Here is a 20,875-nt window from a genome sequence, read left to right as displayed (position 1 = left end):
AGCTTCTTTTGCTCAAAGCTATCACTTGAGTCACAGCTCCACTTCTGGCTTTTATTGGTTAATTGGAGATAAAAATCTCACAGCCTTTCTTTCCTGGGCTGGCTTTGAGCCACAACCCTCATATCTTAGCCTCCTGAGTAGCTAGGATAATATGAATGAGTCACCTGACCCCTGAAGTAATGTTTATTTTAGCTATCTTAACAAGTATATAGTATTATATTATCATGATTTCAGTTTAATTTCCTTAATGTCTAGTGATATTGACCATCACATTGTGCTGATTTGCCAGTCTTATAACTTCTTTTGATGAAATATCTGTTCAAATCCTATTCCCTTTTTATAATTGAAATTTTATTGACAAGAGTACACGTGTGTGTGTGTGTGTGTGCATATGGTGGAAAACCTCATTGGTTGTTTGATTACCCACTTATATCATTTTTTTCACTGACTACAATGTCATGTTATGATTGTACCACAGTTCACTTAACCAAGTTTTATTGATACACATTTGAGTTGCTTCACATTATTTGCTATTGCAAACCATAGTGCAATAAACAACCTTGTATATAAATATATGTATATAGGTATACACAAACACACATGTACAACATGTATGTTCACTCATGCACATACATGTGTATGTATATATATATATATATATATATATACCTATATACATGTATACACATATATGTATAAAATATATCTACTTTTTAGGCACATGAAGTTTAACATAGTTTCAAGCCCTGTATTGGCACACACAAACTTCAGTTTACTAAATTGTTCAAGTTTAGCAAGGGTATCATTCTCTTCTGGTGTTTTTAATGACTTGTTACACTTAGAATGGACTGTGTTATTTTAATATTAAATTTGTATAATTACTATAAGATTAGAGCTGGAAGGCTGGGAAGGTGGCTCAGTGGTAGAGTACTTGCCTCACGTGAATGAGGCCCTGGGTTCGATTCCTCAGCACCACATAAACAGAAAAAGCTGGAATTGGCTCTGTGGCTCAAGTGGTAGAGCGCTAGCCTTGAGCTGAAGAGCTGAGGGACAGCACCCAGGCCCAGAGTTCAAGCCTCAGGAGCAGCAAAAAAAAAAAAAAAAAAGATTAGAGCTGGCGGTATGACTCAAGTGGTAGAACTCAGCTGAGTAAGCAAACCTGAGCAAGTATAAAACCCTGAGTTAAACTTCAGTACTGGCAAAAGAAAACAAAAGTGGGGAAACAGTGACTGTAATCCTAGGTACTGTGGAGGCTGATACCTGGAGGAACATGAATTGAAACCAGGCTGGGTAGAAAAGTGCATGAGATTCTATCTCCAATTAACCAGAAAATATGCCAGTCTGGAGATGTGGCTTAAGTAGTAGAGCTTTGTGGAAAAATAACTATGCAAGTGTGTGGGACCTTGAGATCAAGCTCCAGTACCAGCACTCACAAAAAGCATAGTATTTATATAGAACCTACATAGGACTTCCTACCTATTTTAAATAATCTCTGAATTGCTTGTAATATCCAATACAAAGTAAATGTCATGTAACTAGTTGTTACTTTTTATTTTTTATTTCTTGAGAATAATGACAAAAAAGTCTGCACCTGTTCAGTATGGGCACATTGAAAAAAAAAAAAAACACCAAAAACCTATTGTTGAGCCAGATGTCGGTGGTTCACACCTATAATCCTAGGTACTCCGGAGGCTAAGATTGGAAGTGTGTGGTTTGAAGCCAGCCTGGGTAGGAAACTCCATGAGACTCTTATCTCCAATAAACTACTAAAAAGAGCCTGACATGGTGATGTGGCTCAGGTGGTATAGTGCTTACCCTGAGCAAAAGAAGCTCAGGAACAGTGCCCAGGCCCAGTGTTCAAGCCCCAGGACTGGCAAAAACAAAACAATTTTCAATTCTTGGTTGATTACAAAAGTACATAACCATAGAGCTAGATTATTTACTTGTTTAATTACCCATTGTGGTGAATACTGGATGGAAATAAACTGAATGACAGTAAATGGTAACTGAAGAATAACACTGAAGTTAGGAATGTCAAGGAAGATCTCTCTGAGAATGGGACAAATTTGAGATGAATGCTGCAGGTTAAAAAGGATGACAAGGGCTGGGAAGGTGGCTCAGTGGTAGAGTACTTGCCTTGTATGCATGAGGCCCTGGGTTCGATTCCTCAGTACCACATTAGCAAAAAGAAAAAAATCCAGAAGTGGCACTGTGGCTCAAGTGGTAGAGCGCTAGCCTTGAGCTGAAGAGCTGAGGGACAGTGCCCAGGCCCAGAGTTCAAGCCCCACGACCGGACCCAAAAATAAATAAATAAATCAAGGTGGCTCAGTGGTAGAGCGCTTGCCTTGCATGCCTGAGGCCCTGAGTTCGATTCCTCAGCACCACATAAGCAAAATGAAAAAAGCCGGAAGTGGCGCTGTGGCTCAAGTGGTAGAGTGCTAGCCTTGAGCTGAAGAGCTGAGGGACAGCGCCCAGGCCCAGAGTTCAGGCCCCATGACCGGACCCCCCCCCCAAAAAAAAAAAAAAGGATGACAAAAGTAGCCTGGGCTACTTCCTGCTGTCACTCAGTTGCAATCACAGCATTTAGAGACTGGGGCAGAAAAATCTAGAGATTGAAGACTGGCAAATACTGAAAAACAAAACACAAAATAAGAATGACAAGAAACTTGTATAGGAAGGAAAAATACCTCCAGAAAGTGACAGCAGGGGATAGCTTCTGATTTTTTTTGCCAGTCCTGGGGCTTGAAATCAGGGCCTGGCCACTGTCCCTGAGCTTCTTTTGCTCAAGGCTAGCACTCTACCATTTGAATCACAGTGGAACTTCCAGCCTTTTCTGTTTATGGGGTACTGAGGAATTGAACCCTGGGCTTCCTGCAGTTAGGCAAGCACTCTACCACTAAGCCACTTTCCCAGCCCAACTCCTGAATTTAAAGTTCATAAATGAGCCAGGCACTTGTAGCTCATGCCTTAATCCTAGCTACTGAGGATGCAGAGATTTGAGGATCAGAGTTCAAAGCCAGTCCAGACAAAAAAGTTTGAGTCTCCTATTTTCAATTAATTAACAAAAAGCTGGAAGTGGAGGTATGGCTCAAGTGGTAGAGTATCAGCCTTGAGCAAAATACCCAAGCAAGAGTATAGGGCACTGAGTTCAAACCCTAGTACCAGCACAAATAGGCAAACAAATAAAATGTACTCATGCTTGGTAATAGTAGTTTTTCATATTTGGCTACTTCTATAAAGCAACTTTGGTTTATGTATTCCTTCCACACACGTGTAATTTCAACAACAGTGAGTCAATTATAATGATCACTGGCTCTAGTTAAGTGGTCAGTTGGGGTAATCCTAAATTGAAACTCACTACTTCTATTTAAGTCTTCTGATTAAACCAGGGTGTCCTAGCTTAATTGTTATTGTTGCTTCTTTTAGAAAACAGCCTCATCTAACATTGGTATTACAACATATTATATGAATTCACATTACTGGTAGTAGATAACTGGGGCAAGTGATTGTTCAGTCTTACAGACTTGAAAACCAAAGCAGAATAAGATTGTAGGACGTGTTTTGACACAAGCAGATTTTATAGTAGAATTACTCCTTATGGTTTCTAAGGTCTGACTATAAAAATAAATGAGACCAGGTGTCAGTGGTTCACACCTATGATCCTACCTATTCAAGAGGCTAAGATGTGAGGATCCAGGTTCAGAACCAGCATAGGCAGGAAAGTCTCCCCCCCCACCCCCGCCCCGACTGCCAGTGAGACCCTTTTTTTTTTTTTTTTTGGTCAGTTGTGGGGCTTGAACTCTGGGCTTAGGCGCTGTCCCTCAGCTCTTCAGCTCAAGGCCTGTGCTCTACTGCTTGAGCCACAGCGCCACTTCTGGTTTTCTAGTGGTTTATTGGAGATGAGTCTCACAGACTTTCCTGCCCAGGTTGGCTTTGAACCGAGATCCTCAGATCTCAGCCTCCTGAGTAGCTAGGATTACAGGCGTGAGCCACTGGCGCCCAGCTTCTAGTGAGACTGTTATCTCCAATTAACCACCAAAAAACCAGAGTGGCTCAAGTGGTAGAATGCCAACCTTGAGTGAAAAAGCTCAGAAATAGCACCCAGGTTATGAATTCAAGCCCCAGGAGTGGCACAAAATAGAGGCTGCTTTCCATGAGACATGCAAAAATTAGCCCTCTAATTTTTTGTAGCAATGTAAACTTCTTGCTTTGCTTTTAAAGTGTTCTTACTTTATAATGCTTTCACATGGTGTTTCCTAGAAAAGACAACACTAATAGAGAAAAGGTTACCAAGTCCTTGATATGTGGTGGTGAAACTACATAAAATACTACATTTATACCAGGCACAATAGCATGTACTAAAAATATTAGTTAGAAGGAGCTTGAAAGGTAGTAAAAAGCGGATCTTGTTTTCCAGATGGCTACAGGAATTGATTTCTGAAGAATGAATAAATAAATTATCCATGGCATGACTAAATACATCTGAGGTAGTATTATGGTGATCTGCAATTAGAAATAACATAAACACCAAGATTTTAAAGAAGTGTAAAGTGAGGAAAATACAAAAAGGGTTTGAGTATCATGAAAACATTCAGAGCTGTTCTCACCATCCTGATGTCACTTGCCTCCCTCTGCATCTGGACCTCATAGCACTATATCCATCCATCCATTCACCTTCATCCATCTACCTTCATCCATCCACCCATCATCTATCCATCCATCCATCCATCCATCCATCCATCCATCCATCCATCCAGTATTTATGGAGCACCCAGGTGTGAAACCAGCACTGTATTGCTTTACTTATTTTCTTTGATTCTGTGTGTGTGTGTGTGTGTGTGTGTGTGTGTGTGTGTGTGTGTGTGTGTGTGTGTGTGTGCCAGTACTGTGGCTTGATAGGTTGTATTCTCACTTAAGTTTTTTGCTCAAGACTAGTGCTCTACAACTTGAAGCACACCTCCACTTCCTCTTCCAGCTTTTTGCTGGTAAATTGGAGATAAGAGTGCCATGAACTTTTCTTCCCCGGCTGTCTTTGAACAACTCACTCGTGCACTCCTCAAATCTCATCCTCCTGAGTAGCTAGATTACAGGTGTGAGCCAATGAAGCTCTGATCTTTGATACCTTTCTTTTCTTTACCTTCTTGTCTTTCTACCCAGTGTGCCTTGCTCCTTCCTGATTTATGACTGAGTAAATACTGTGGCTAGACATACAGTAGCATAAGAGCGCTGTGTAAGAGTGCAGTATAAGAAACAAAATCTGGGGCTGGGAGTGTGGCTTAGTGGTAGAATGCACGCCTAGCATGCATGAAGCTCTGGGTTCGATTCCTCAGTACTACATAAACAAAAAAATGGAAGTAGTGCTGTGGTTCACATGGTAGAGTGCTAGCCTTGAGCAAAAGTACTCAGGGACAGTGCCCAGGCCCAGAGTTCAAGTTCCAGTACTGGCAAGAAAAAACAACAACAACGAAGTTTGCTTGTCTAAGATCTAAGGCTGTTTAGGTGGTGGCAGTTAGAGCAGAAGGGAAGACAACAAGAGATAGGGCCAGATAATCTGGCTAGAAACCTAGGTAGGGTTAGACTGTGTGGGCTTTGAGGCCCTACATTATAGCCAAATTTTTAACAAATGATTTAAAACCAGAAGAATTATATGATCAGATTTGAGCTTTTGAGAATTGGCAGACTTTAAGAGGATGTGTGGCCTGGAAACTGGAAGACCAGGGAAACTAATACTGCTTTAAAATTCTAAGAAAAAGATCAAAAGGCCTGAATGAAGACAACAGGAATGGAAAAAAAAGGAGTAATAGGTTTTGGAGAAATTTCAGAGGGAGGAAACAGGACAGATCAGATATGGGGAATAAAATAGCAAAAAAAAAACCTACTCTTTTTATGGAGTAGGCTGTGTTCCCCCATACCACCTGCAGAGTCTCAACATAACCTCTGAATGTCCCAGAGCAGACAAAAATATCCTAACAGTTAAATTTATAGAATGCAAAACATAATGGGTCTCAGAATCTACTATGTAACTTGCATGTGTTCAGTTCTGTGTGCTCTGCCATGCTATAAAAAAGTCATAGTTTTCTTCCAGGGAGAAATGGAAACCATTCTGGCCTCCATCTCATGGAACAACCTTCCATCATAACTTTAGTGAGGCTTCCGCTAAGCTTTGTAACTAGAGCAACTGTGGGTTTATGGGCACAGGAGAAGAAAAAGTACTCAAGAATCCATCATCCATATAACACCGGAACTTCCCTGAATGCTTAGTCTAGGAAAACAGCAGTTACTGCTGTTGTTTTGTTTTTTTTTGGGGGGGGGGGGGAATGCTTTTTTTTTTTTTTTTGCATGAAGCATATGGCCTTTATCCAAAGCTCTGTGTGGCTATACCACATCAGTTTTATGTGCTGTATCTTTAAGTTGATATCTGTGGCCAGGCACTGGTAGCTCATGCCTGTGATCCTAGCTACTCAAGAGGCTGATATCTAAGGATCCAGGTTTGAAGCCAGCCTGGGCAGGAAACTCTGTGAGACTTTTACTCCATAAACTACTCAGTAAAAGCCAGAAGTAGTGCTGTGGCTCAAATGGTAGAGCACTAGCCTTGAGCAAAAGAACCTCAAGGACAGCATCCAGACCCTGAGTTCAAGCCCCAGGACTGACACAGAATAAAATAAAAAAATAAAAAATAAAATAAGAGATACCTGTGGTAGTATCCGCAAACTTTAAAGGCTTCCTTTATATTATTTCATAGGAAAATTGGCAAATTTTAGAATTGATATTTATTGTTTCTTCCATCCATTTATTTATAAAGGACATACATACATTCTTCAGTTAGATTGACTTAGTGTTTACCTTTATGATCCTTCCAGGATATCATGTTACATAAAATCATCATGTCTCCTTAGGATCCTTGTGGCTATGACACATCAGAGATTTGCCTTGTTTTTGATTACCTTAAAGTTTCAGATATTGGTCAGATATTTTGTAGTGTATTCATCAATTGGAATTTAACTGATGTTTTTCTTGTGATTAGACTGGGATTATAGGATTTGGACCAAAAAACAGTTGAGGTTAAGTGCTCTTCTCATCAAATCACATGAAAGTCTCATTCTATCGACATGACTTATTGTTGATGGTAACTTTGATCCCCTAGACTGATATACTGTTCCTCAGGTTTCTCCACTTAGGTAAAACTACCCTGACACCTCCTGCTCCATACTGTGTGTGATCCTTGGAGCACTCACTGCCAACCCCCCCATATATATATATATACACACACACACACACATATATACATATATATACACACACATATATACATATATACACACACACACACACACACACACACACACATATATATATATATATATATATATATTTTTTTTTTTTTTTAACCCCAGGACCTTGCACTTGCTAGGAATTAACTCAACCACTTGAGCCATGTTCCTAGTTATTTTCTGCTTTATTTTTCAAGTAACTGGAATAACAAGCAAACACTGCCCAGCTTAATGGAGTTCAACTTAGCCTTTTTTTTTCTTCCCTGGAACATGCTATTGGTATTGTGTCTAAAACGTCTTTACCAAGCAAGGTGTCGGGGGCACATGTCTATAATCCTAGCTACTCAGGAGATTGAAATCAAAGGGTTAAAATTCAAAGCCAGCCCAGGCAGAAGAATCTATGAGACTATATCTCATGTAGGCATGGTTCAAGCACCAGCCAGGATCAAGCAAGCTGAATAAATGTGAGTCCCTATGATCATGTAGATTTTCTTTTTATTATTGTTATTATTTTTGGCAGTCATGAGGCTTGGACTCTGGGCCTGGGTGCTGTCCCTCAGCTCTTCAGCTCAAGGCTAGCATTCTACCACTTGAGTCATAGCACCACTTCTAGTTTTCTGAGTGGTTTATTGGAGATAAGAGTCTCACAGACTTTCCTGCTTGGGCTGGCTTTGAACCATGATCCTCAGATCTCAGCTTCCTGAGTGGCTAGGGTTATAGGTATGAGCCACCAGCACCCCGCAGATTTTCTCTTATGTTATCTTTTAGAACATTTCTTTTGGTATTAGGGTTTGGACTCTGTGCTTTGCACTAGATAGATAGATAGATAGATAGATAGATAGATAGATAGATAGATAGATAGATAGATCTTTTAGACTTTGTATGTTATCTTTTAGAATATTTTGGATTAAGTGCCTTGCATATATATATATATATATATATACACACACATATCTATATGTGTATGTGTATGTATGTATGTATGTATGTGTATGTATATATATATATATTCTGCTCAAGGCTGGGTTTCTACTACCTGAGCCACACCTTTTTTGGTGGTTAATTGGAGATAAGACTCTCACAGACTTTCCTGCCTGGACTGGCTTTGAACCAAGACCGTCAGATCTTACCCTCCTAATTAGCTAAGATTACAAGCATAAGCCACCAACACCTGACTGTTATTTGTAGTTTTCAGTATATTGATCCTATATGTACTTTTAGATTTGCACCAAAGTAATTAAGTTTTGGGGATTCTGTTGTGAATCTTATTTTTTGGGGGGAGGGGGTCTGGTCGTGGGGCCTGAACTCTGGGCTTGGGCGCTGTCCCTCAGCTCTTCAGCTCAAGGCCAGTGCTCTACCACTTGAGCCACAGCGCCACTTCCAGCTTTTTTCTTTTTGCTTATGTGGTGCTGAGGAATCAAACCCAGGGCCTCGAGCATACAAGGCAAGCGTTCTTCCACTGAGCCACCTTCCCAGCCCATGAATCCCATTTTTTTTTAATTTGCAGTTCTAGCTCATCAGTGGCATGAAGAAAGCAACTGAATTTTATATATTGGGGGGGGGATTTTTCCTTCTTTCCTCTCTCCCTCCCTTCCATCAATCCCTCCATTCACCAGTTCTTCTTTTGAGACAAAACCTTGCTGTATAGCCTCAGCCTGGGGTTATAGGCATACACCACCACATCAAACTGAGATTTTTTCTGTGAATAAAGATGATTTAAATTTTTCTTCTTCTTTTTTGGTCACTTGTGGAGCTTGAACTCTCGGCCTGGGTGCTGTTCCTTATCTCTTCAGCTCAAGGTGAATGCTCTACCACTTGAGCCACAGTGCCACTTCCGGTTTTCTGGTGATTTATTAGAGACAAGAGTCTCATGGACTTTCCTGCCCCGGCTGGCTTCAAATCACAATCCTCAGATCTCAGCCTCCTGAGTAGCTAGGATTACAGGTGTACACCACTGGCACTCAGCTTCTATATATCTTATTGTCATATTTAACTCCATAAGAAGTTGAATAGATGAGTAGTCAGTGGAGACAACTTTGCCTTGTTCCTGATCTTAGGAAGAAAGTGTCTAGTTTCTCTATTACCTGTGGTGTTAATTATAGGTGTTTTTAAAGATATTCTTTATTAAGTTAAGGAAGTTACTCTTTATTTTCACTTTGTTGAGACTTTTAATAATGAATGAATATTTAATGTTGGTTAACATGATTTTTGATGAATGTCTTGATATGTTCATTGATATTATCGTAATTATTCTCCTTAAGGCTATTAATATGGTGTATTACATTTATGTTTGTTTTATTCACGGAGTAATTCTCACTTTATTGTGGTGTATATATCTTGTATATATCTTTTTATGGGTCATTAGATTTGATTTGTTAATATTTTTTAGGATTTTTTCCATCTCTGTTCATAAGAGATATTGGTATATATATATAATAGATTTTGTATTAGCTTATATTACTTATACAGGGGGTATTTCACTGTTGCATTTCCACATGTTTATATTATAGTCAATCTCAACCCTTCTATGACTGTCCCAGCTTCTTCCCCCACCCCCTGCCATCAATCTCAATAAGTTTTACTGTTCCATTTTCATAGTTGTAAATAATCTATTTGGACAATATTCATTCTCCTCCCCAAGCTAATCAGTTCTCACTAGTAACCACTCACCAACAGATTATTTTTCTTCCCCCAACAATCCCCTTACAGAACCACAGTTTTCATTGAGTTTCTCTATGCTGCATTTATATTTACTTGCAACATATTACAGTTATCCAATCTATTTCTTTTTCCCTTCCCATCTCCTCTTGAAAGAGGTGACATTGATCAGATGCACTGAACTCATAAATTAACATGTTCAAACCCACCTGCACAACCACCCAAAGATGATGACCAAAACATTTTTAAAGGCTATATGTGGCAAGCCTGTAGCTAATATCATATTAGAGGAGAAAAGTGAAATCATTCCCTCTAAAGTCAGGAATGAGACAAGGATATCTATTCTCCAAAATCTTTTTCAATGTAGTATTAGAATTCCTCTTAAGAGCCATAAGGAAGGAGAAAGAAATAAAAGGGTTTCATACAAGGAAATAGAGTGTTATTTAATTTTCATATAGAGTAATGTTAGATTCATTGAATAAGTTAGGAACTGTTGGCTCTGCAACTGTTTTCTGAAAGATATTGTAGAAAGTGACATTATTTCTTTTTAAAATATTATCCTCAAGTAGTTGTACAATGGGGGTCTCCATTGAAAATGGTATATGTCTTCCATAATTGATTGGTAGCACTTGCCAGAGAAACCATCTTCCTAAGGTAGAAACTTAGATGATTGATTTTAGATCTTTCTTCATGCCCTAAATTCCCTAAATTTCTCCCTAACACAGCTTTTAAAGCATCTTATATCCATATTCAATTTTTGACATGTTATTTATACTCTACCACTTTTTTTGGCGGGGGGTCCAATCGTGGGGCCTGAACTCTGGGCCTGGGCGCTGTCCCTCAGCTCTTCAGCTCAAGGCCAGTGCTCTACCACTTGAGCCACAACGCCATTTCCGGCTGCTTTCTTTTTGCTTATGTGGTGCTGAGGAATCGAACCCAGGGCCTTAGGCATGCAAGGCAAGCACTCTACCACTGAGCCACCTTCCCAGCCCTATACTCTACCACTTGAGTCACAGTTCTACTTCTGGCTCTTTTTTTCTGGTTAATTGGAGATGAGAGTCTCAGGGTCAGCCCATGCCAGTGGCTCATGCCTGTAATCCTAGCTACTCAGGAGGCTGAGATCTGAGGATTGTGGTTCAAAGCCATCCCAGGCAGGAAAGTCTGTGAGACTCTTCTCTCCAATAAACCACCAGAAAACCAGAACTGGTGCTGTGGCTCAAGTGGTAGAGTGCTAGCCTTGAGATGAAGAGCTGAGGGACAGCGCCCAGGCCCAGATTTCAAGCCCCACGACCCACCAAAAAGATAAAAAAGAGTCTCAGGGTCTTTCCTGCCCAGGCTGGCTTCCAACCACATACTTCCAATCTCAGCCTCCTGAGTAGCTAGGATTACAGGCATAATAAGGCACTGGTGCTGGCTCTGATACATTGTATTTTAATTGACTTCTAATATTTTTTAAATTTTTATCTAGAGATTTCTTTGGCCCATAGATTATGGAAGTGCAGTGCTGAATTTCCAGATGTTTGGAACATTTTCTAGCTATTTTTTCTGTTACTGTGTATAGTTTAATTTCCTTGTGTGAGAATTTATGGCACACTTGGTTCTATTTAATGTTTGGTGTTACTAGGTGTCAAAGGGGTCAAATACCTTTAGTGCCCTTGTTTCTGTCTACATCTTGATTTTGGGTGTCTGGAAATCCAACTCCTCTAGAGATTCTGTGTTTTGTAACTGTTTTCAGTTGCATTTTACTGTTATTATACCAATACCAGAGCCCTGTGATATGGGGGAAGAGATAATTCTCAGTGTTTTATTGGGACAATATCTTGTGGCTATGACCTTCACAAGTTTTTCTCCAATGGTATAGATTTTTATTCTCCTTGCCTTCTACTTCCTTCTGTTAGTTCAACAGTCACAATCTGTTGCATTAGAACCCTAGACTTGGTTGAATATGTTGTTCTGCCTTAGGCGAGCCTGCAAAGCTGGAAAGGGCTGGAGTGGAAGGAATTCCCTTCCCCCAATTGGGATAAGGCTCTAGCAAAGTTATTTTCCCTGAAGCAGAGGCTTTTGTTGTGAAGAAATCTCTAGGCATATTTCACAAGGATTACTCTTCCCCACCCCTAGTCTGGGCTAGGAAGAGATCTTTCTTGAGTCTTCACTGTGAGAACTTGCTGAGGTTCCTGGAAATAAAGAGCTTTTATATGGGAACCCCCGGCCCCCCGAGACCAAGGACCCTAAGAGTTTCTCGGACTCAGATTAGTCCACACACAGCCTCCAACAATTCTTCATCCGAGTTGCCATTTAGGCGTTCCTGTACATTTATGGAGCCAACCTTTTCTACTCTAGGTAAGTAGAGGTCAGCTTTGGAGCAACTTATCTCTTCAGATTTTGGGAGTAGGTATTTCTTCTGCAACCTCAATTTTCTGATTAGTCCAGAACAATCATTGATTTCTTTCTTAGTTTATACAACTTTACTTGTAGTAAGGATGAGAGTAATAATAACATCTCACTGTTTACTTGTAGGAGCTGAATTTGGAAACTTCGCATTAGTTTTAATCACTGAAGCTATTTTAGTTCCTTCTTGAAAGAAATTGTATTTTATTTTATTTATTTATTATTAAGTTTTTTTATTGTGAAAATACTGTACAGAGGGGTTACAATTACATGAACAAGGTAATGAGTACATTTCTTATCAAGCATTGTTGCCTCCTCCTTTGTTTCCCCTTCCCATCCCTGCCTTCCCATCTCTACTCCCCCTGACCCCCCCCCCCCCCGCCAAAGTTGTAAAGTTCATTTTTTGACATAATGTCTTGTACATCTCATTGTTGCAATGGGTCCACCTGTATCACTATTTAAACAATTTGTTTTTTCCCTTCCCCACCACAAATTATACCAACATCAAATAAAGTGAAAACAGGGGTTATACTTTTGGGGAGGGACATACAAAGCAACAAAGAAATCATCTTATAAATATGTTAGAAACAATAACAAGAAAGAAAACCATTTGAGTCCTTATCTTGGGGTTAATTTCACCTAACATCAACTTATCTGACCTTTTCTGCTTGACTCACACATATACTAGTTACTGCAAATAAGGGAAACCATGGGACCTATGTTTCTTTGGGCCTGGCTTACTTCACGTAATATAATTTGTTCCAAGTCTTTCCATTTCCTAACAAATTGGGCAATGTCATTCTTTCTGATGGAGGCATAGAATTCCATTGTGTATATATACCACATTTTCCTGATCCATTAATCTACTGAGGGGCATCTGGGTTGGTTCCATATCTTAGCTGTGGTAAATAATGCCACAATAAACATAGTTGTGCTGGTAGCTTTAGTATAGTCTTCTTTGTGATCATTTGGGTAAATGCTCAAAAGTGGGATTGCTGGGTCATAGGGGAGCTCTATGTGGAATCTTTTGAAGAACTTCCATACTACTTTTCAAAGTGGTTGAACAAATTTACACTCCCACCAACAATGTAGTAGGATTCCATTCTTCCACATCCCCTCCAGCATCTGTTGTTATTAGAGTTCTTGATTATAGCCATTCTAACTGGGGTGAGGTGGTATCTCAGTGTTGTTTTGATTTGTATTTCTTTTATGGCTAGGGAGGTTGAGCATTTCTTCATGTGTCTATTGGGCATCCTTCTTTTCCTCTTCAGAGAAGTTTCTCTGTTTTAGAAACCTATTGGCAGGACTGAAATTTGTCAGTGAACTAATTTCCCACCTCACCTTGTTCTAATCAGCAGTAGAAGAAATTGGTTACTGTAATGCTTTGGGTGTATGGGCTGCATGTTTCTGGGCAGCAGAGATACACTGAAGCCATGTTGGTGTGGCTCTATTGAACCACATGCCAGAAATACTGGATCTTAGTGCGGTTCTAGGTTGTCCTGTAGTGCATTGGTGAGCTTTTCTTTTCCAAGTATTGGTAGTACCATTTTATGACTTTGCCAGAGAGTAATCTCAGATGATTATGCAATGGGAAAACTATTTGGAATTTTTCAGAGATAAGGTCCTCTCAGAAATCATTCTGTACAATGTATTAGTGACCAACTCCCTGCCCCCCGCAACCAATGTACAAATAATACAGCATAAAAGTATAAGAGATCTCTAAAATGAGTGCCAGGGCTGGTGACTAATACCTGTAATCCCAGCCACTCAAGGTGGGCAGCAGTTTATTGAAAAGTTAACAAGACTTCATTTTTAACTAATAGCTATATGAAGTGTAATGGGAGGATTTCAGTTCAGGCCATCCTGGGCATAAATTTAAGACCCTATTTGAAAAACAACTAAAGCATTGTCAAATCTAGTCCCTTCCCTGCCAGTTCTGTGGGCAGTTATGTGGCATTCTACTTCAGTGGGAACCTATAGATATCAATCCAGTTTCCTTACCTTCTTTGTCCTAACTCTAAAAATTAGCACCTGGCTCTACTGTTGGTAACCGCATGTTTGGAGTTAGAGCCAATGCTTGGAATAGGGGGCATAAAAGACATAGAACTTGGGCTGGGAATTTGGCTTAGTGGTAGAGTGCTTGCCTAGCATGCATGAAGCCCTGGGTTTGATTCCTCAGTACCACATAAACAGAAAAAGCCTCAAGTGGCACTGTGGCTCAGGTGGTGGAGTGCTAGCCTTGATCAAAAAGAAGCTTAGGGACAGTGCTCAGGCCCTGAGTTCAAGCCCTAGGACTGGCAAAAAAAAAGACATAGACTGCAAGAAAATGTCTACAACATCGAAGAATAGGACTGTTAAAATGAGAAACAAGAAATGAGAAGGTGATATTAGGATCTGGATTCATGCTTGTCTCTACAGCTTCTATTAAGCCTTCTGTCATGCCTCCCTTTTCTATATGTTTCTTGCAGTTCTGTTACCAATAACTTCTTTACCCTTTTATTATCTAGCTCTTAACAGAGTTAGAATAGAGATTCCTTTTCTTATCCTTCCAGTGTTTTAAGACACCTTCAATTTTTAACCTGCTGGGAGCAGGAACCAAAGCATCAGATCCCTAAAGTGGATAATATCCAAATCAACCAAAAAGACTACCCAATCCTATTGGATGTCAGTGTTCTGAGGTCTCTTAGGGCTTCAACTTCTGGATCTTGGGGAAAGCTTTGGGGCTTCTAAGGGATAGTGAAATGGGTCTTCAGGAAAGTGATTATTTACAGCTACTGATGTATTCTAATGTTTAGCAACCAGGATAGCATACAAATGCATACCAACAGACTAGTTGCACAGAATAAATGTTCTAAGTTTAAACTAAGATGGTTTATTAAAGCCTAATTATTATCCTGGCCTTGGATAAGATGGCTGCTTCCCTGACATTTGTGTTTTGAACACTGGATTTGGATGTATGGGAAAGCAAAATAGAATGCAAAATGAAAGGTCCCACAATTTTTGGCAGATTATTAGGGCTTCATCTGTAATATACTTTCAGGCATGTAGATGAAATGGAATGCAAATGTCTATGACACGTTAGATGATCGAGAATGGATGAACCAATATAAGAATAGAAAGTGAGAAGTGGATATGCAAGTGAGAAGCAATGAAGTTTCCAGGAACACAGGATGAATATCTGCTAATGTGTGCTAGGTGTCATGTTTGAATTTTTTTGTAGATGTGATTCTAGCTTTGCAAAAATATAATATTCCCTATAAAAAGTGAAACACAGGGGCTGGGAATGTGGCTTAGTGGTAGAGTGCTTGCCTAGCACGCATGAATCCCTGGGTTTGATTCCTCAGTACCATATGAACAGAAAAAGCCCCAAGTGGCACTGTGGCTCAGGTGGTTGAGTGCTAGCCTTGAGGAAAAGCAGCCCAGGGACATTGCCCAGGCCTTGAGTTCAAGCCCCAGGACTGGCAAAAAATGTGAAACACAGTTTTAGAAGTTTCCAATTCCTGTGATATATGCCAGTAGCCTGGTTCCATTTTTTCTTTAGTGCTTATTTATTTCTATAGGCCATTGGCCACAAGTGAACACTCCCACAGCTGTGATATCAGGTTTATGTACTAGATTTTTTTCTCTCACTTTTCTCCTTGTGTTTTTGTTAGTGTTTAACTAGTTGACTTAATCAGTTACTGTTCTGTCCTCCAGGTAAATTTCTAATGGCTTATTGGTTTAAGGGTTGAAATAAACATTGTTTTCAAATCAGGATTTGTTTTATTTTCAGAAGTTTTCTAGTTCTAAGCATTAGAGTTTTTTGAGGGTTTTTTTTTTTTTAAAGAATTAAAGTTAGAAAGTGGTTTTCCTTAATGAGAAAAATGCATTCATTTGTATGCCTCTTCATTGAAGTAGCATGTTTGTAAAGATCCATTGTTAAGTCTTCAGACCTAAGTATAACCTAAGGGGAAGCTGATTCAATATTGACTCTGTTTTTCCCCTGATGGTTTGCTTTGGGTTTTTCCTGGACACAGGCAATGCAAATTAGCCTTTTTAGGTTTTTTTCCTATCATTTAAGTTAAGAATAAATTGTAGTTTAACTGGAATCATTTTCCTGTTACAGCATTCAATTATTTTATATGTTATTTTCTCAGTGCCTTTCAAACCTTGAGATTCTGCTTTACGTTTTTGGTGGTTTTATTTGTTTGTTTGTTTTTTAACCTATTTGAAGCAAAAATCTTAAGTCAGCGAAGTATCCCAATCTGACATTTAGGTTCTTTGTTTAATTTTACTCTGCTTTCTCTGGCAGGACATTTACACAATAGAAGCTTAACTCTCAATACTCTGGATTTTGAAAAGCCTTCTGCATTTTGTTGCTTTGTTTGTATTCAACTAGGGTTTGTTTTTTTTTTTACCACTAAGAGTTTTGTTCTTTTATAAATTTACCTTTCTACTAAGTTTAAAAAAATACTAAGAAAAGAAAACAATCAGATATAGAATGTGACCAACTTAAGCTATTGGTCATGTCAGAGATATGCACTACTTTTTGGAACAGTACAAACTATTCCATCCTTATCATTGACAAAACCTGAAAGATTAGCAGCATTGTTACCATTTTATTTCAATTTTTTAAAAAAAACTTATTCTTTTATACGTTTTAAATAATTAATTTTTTCTATTCTAAAAACTATGACAAACATTTTTTTTGTATCAGTCCTGAGTCTTGAACTCAAGGGCCTGAGTGCAGTCTCTGAACTTTTTGCTACGACTTGAGCTACAGCTCCACTTCCAGTTTTTATGCTGGAGAACTGGAGATAAGACTCTCAGGGACTTTCCTGCCTCAGCTGGGCTTAAACCTTGTTCCTCTGATCTCAGCCTCCTGAGTAGCTAGGATTACAGGTATGTGCCTTAAGTACCTAGACCATGCTGAATATGTTAAAATCCTTGCCCACATTTGTATTAAACCCCTCAAAGGTCCTTCATATGCTGAAAGTTTTTAAAACATCTCTTTAGGAGCCACTCACAACTAGAAAATAGAAAATGATCTGATTCAATCTGTGTTTCAGAAACATAATTCTGCTTGCCCCAAAATATTAATGCTATTGTGTTTTATCTTTGGGTGCCTTAAAAATTAGTAAGCATTTTATCTTATTTTTACAATAATACCAATCAACTTATACTAAGTAGCCTACATAATGAACATATGTTAGAAATTACAAATTTGGCAAAGAAAGAAATGTAGATTAGAAAAGAAAATAAGTGTAACATGTCAAACTCTGAATACTTATGGTGACTCATTATTTCTTAATCTAAGTTAAAATTAAATATCATTTTAGCATGAAAGCTACATAGTACTCAAAGGAAGAGCTTTATGTGGAATAAAGAAAGTCCCATGTCGAAAACGAACTTTACAACTTTGGTGTGGGAGGGGGAGAGGGTTGGGGGGGGATGGGGGGGGGGGAGGGGAGGATGGGATGGGAAGGGGAAACAAAGGAGGAGGCTACAATGCTTGATAAGAAATGTACTCATTATCATGCCCATGTAATTGTAACCCCTCTGCACAGTATTTTCAAAATTAAAATAAAAAAGAAAGTCCCTCCCCTAAAACTTTTGTTAAAACTATATCGCTATACATTTTTTTTGTGCCAGTACTGGGACTTGACTTGAATACTGGTCTTGGGTGCTGTCCTTAGCTTTTTTTTTGCTAAAAGCTGGTGTTCTACCACTTGAGCCACAGCTCAATTTCTGGCTTTTTAGTTAACCATGATCCTCAAGACTCAGCTTCCTGAGTAACTAAGATTATAGGTGTTAACGAAATGAGTTCCCTTCCCATAGCTGAGTACACTCCTTCCCCTCTCCATAGTTTAGCATGCTCCCTTCCTAGGCAACACTAGGCCCATTTAGTAAAGGCAGTAAATAATCAGCCTCCAGCCCCCTTTACCTTGGGATGGCACTTCTCTGGGGCAGCTACCCACCATATAAGGCAACAAGAGCCCCTTAGAGTGACCTTCAGGTCTGGGTAGCTGCAGGACCCCCTATTTGGACAGCAGCCATAAATCCTAGTCCACCATGATGAAACCCACGTCCACACCAGGGTCTCTGTCTCCTAGCCCCTCTAGACCCTCCTAGACCTCCTAGGTTATATAGGTCCCCTCAGACAATGGCTGGTGCTTCTTCTCACTTCTCCCTTGTGAGAAGGGGTCTTGCTGGCCCTTTTCCTGGCAATAAACCTTTCTTTGTTCTCTATACCTGAATGTCTGCATGGTTTTCTGGCAAAGTCCAAATAATCTAACAATAGGAATGAGCCTCCAGTTCCTGGCTAGAATTATACTTTTTTTTGTCCCAGGTACTGGGACTTGAACTCAGAGCCTAGGCTCTGCTCCTGAGCTTCTTTTGCTCAAGGCTAGCGCTCTACCATTTGAGCCACACTGCCTTTTCTGACTTTTCTGAGTACCTATTGGAGATAAGAGTCTCATAGACTTTCTTGCCAAGGCTAGCTTTGAACTGTGGTCCTCAAATCTCAGCCTCCTGAGTAGCTAGGATTACAGGCACGAGCCTGTAACATCTTTGCTTAATTGGCTACTAAAATACTATATCTTCCAGCGTGTGAAATATTCTAATAACTGCAGTCTTACTTGATAATATAAATGAATTCTATAGTGGACTTTAGATTTTATAAATTAAATTATGTTTAGTAATGGGTGATTTCAAAAGAAGCCTATCAGGTTCTCTTTCACATTAATTTTAGTTCATGAACAGAGTGATATACTTAAAACAGAATAAAGTTATATGGATTTCTTGTAATGTTTCACACTTCATAAGGTTTTGTTGTATTGACATTTCAGGATGTATCTGGCCTTAAGAACTGAACAAAGTAGTAAATTTCAAAACCCTACAAGTAGGCCCTGATTATGGGAGAATACCACAAATGGGTTAATGTTTAACGGTGGCTGTCCTGTCCTGCTGATTCACTTAGGTGGCTGGGAGATGACAATTTTATTCTTCTTTACTTGACTGACTGGCTTTATTGCACAATTAATTAAGACCTGCTTAAAAACAGCCTTCAGAACAGAGCCAGAGAAGAGAAAGCCTTTCAGATGATGGAAATGTAATGGTGAATTTATATTGTCAAGACTGCAGTAACTACCTTCACCCAGGTTAGATTAATGAGTATCAGAGTACTGCTTTCTAAGGAGAGCACTACTACAAAGAGACAACTGTGGTTTTTGAATGTCTAGCTGTTATTAAAGAACAGACTTTGTATGGTAAGTTCACATACAATTCAGTTTTTTCTTCCCTCACTCTCCCTTAATGCCTCTTTCCTTCAATTTCTCCCTCCCCTCCCCTTCTCTCCCCTCTCCTCTTTTTTCCCTTCCATCCCTTCCCCTCCTCTTTCTTCTCCCTTCCTCTTCCCTTCCTCTCTGCTAGTAGGGTCTTGAATGAAAGGCTTTGTATATGCTAGACAAACATTCTTAGCATCAAACTATATCCCTAGCCTCACATTTTTTACTTAGTTAACAAGGTGCTGGGGATTGAACCCAGGGCTTCTCACATACCAAGCATTCCTTGTATATCTGAGCTAACCCCCAACCCCCAAATCATTTGATGAATCAAATTCTTGCAATGTTTGTCAGGCTGGTCCAGAACTTCTGGGCTCAAGTGATCTCTGTCTCAGCTTCCCAAGTAGCTGGGACTTAGAGGTGCATGCTATAATGCCTGGATTCATCTTTTTCTTTAATGCTAATATGTACATAGAAAATGAAAAATAAAATATATGTGACCACTTTAATAATTATTAGATGATCACTCAGGTGACCAAAACCCAGATGAAGAAAAATGACCAGTGTTCCAGAAGTCCTACCCTTACCATGTGCACTTACCAGACAGTAAGAAACCTTTTCTGAGTAGCTCCTGTCTTTATTTTTGTCATTTTCTTCCGTTAGAATGTAAATATTTGTATCCTAAAATGATATCATTTGTATCTGCCTGTATTTGAACCAAGAGGCATAGAATCCTAACATTGTCTCCTCTTTGTGTCTGGCATCTTTCACTTGGTTTTTTGTTTGTGAGATTTTACCCATGATTGTTTTTATTCAGTGCATTTACAGAAAAACAAAAACAAAAACAAAGCACCTTTTCTGTGGGTGCCAGGGGCTCACATCTGTAATCCTAGCTACTCAGGAGGCTGAGATATGAGGATCAGGGTTCGAAGCCATCCTGGGCAGGAAAGTCCATGAGTCTCTTACCTCCAATTAACCACAAAAAGCCAGAAGTGGTGCTGTGGCTCACTGGATAAGAGTCTTGAACACAAAAGCTCAGACACACCAGTGCCCCATTCTAAAGGTTAAGCCCAGGCCGCCTAGCAAAATAATAAATAAACCCAAAATATTATTTACAATTTCTGTAACTTTAAACATTTTTGGGCATTTCCCTTTTGCCTTCTGGGACTCTCTAGTAAATGGAGTGTGAAGAGTAAAACTTGTCTGGATCTTTTTTTCTTTTCTCTTTTCTTTCTTTTTCTTTTTTTCTTGTTTCTTTTCTTTTTGTTTTTTTGAGCTGATCCAAATGCCCCCTTC

General features: G+C 39.4%; 1 protein-coding gene across 2 annotated transcripts in view; it reads left to right on the top strand.

The window, feature by feature from the left end:
* Clcn5 (chloride voltage-gated channel 5) overlaps positions 1-20,875 on the top strand; it is a 201,622-nt gene that overhangs the window by 136,217 nt on the left and 44,530 nt on the right. The gene's annotated exons all lie outside the window — the stretch shown is intronic.

This window comes from Dipodomys spectabilis, unplaced genomic scaffold (assembly GCF_019054845.1).
Source record: "Dipodomys spectabilis isolate Male_0828 unplaced genomic scaffold, ASM1905484v1 ptg000180l, whole genome shotgun sequence".
NCBI classification, from domain to species: domain Eukaryota; kingdom Metazoa; phylum Chordata; class Mammalia; order Rodentia; family Heteromyidae; genus Dipodomys; species Dipodomys spectabilis.
The sequence above is the reverse complement of the archived record's forward strand: the minus strand, read 5'-3'. Positions and strand labels throughout refer to the sequence as shown.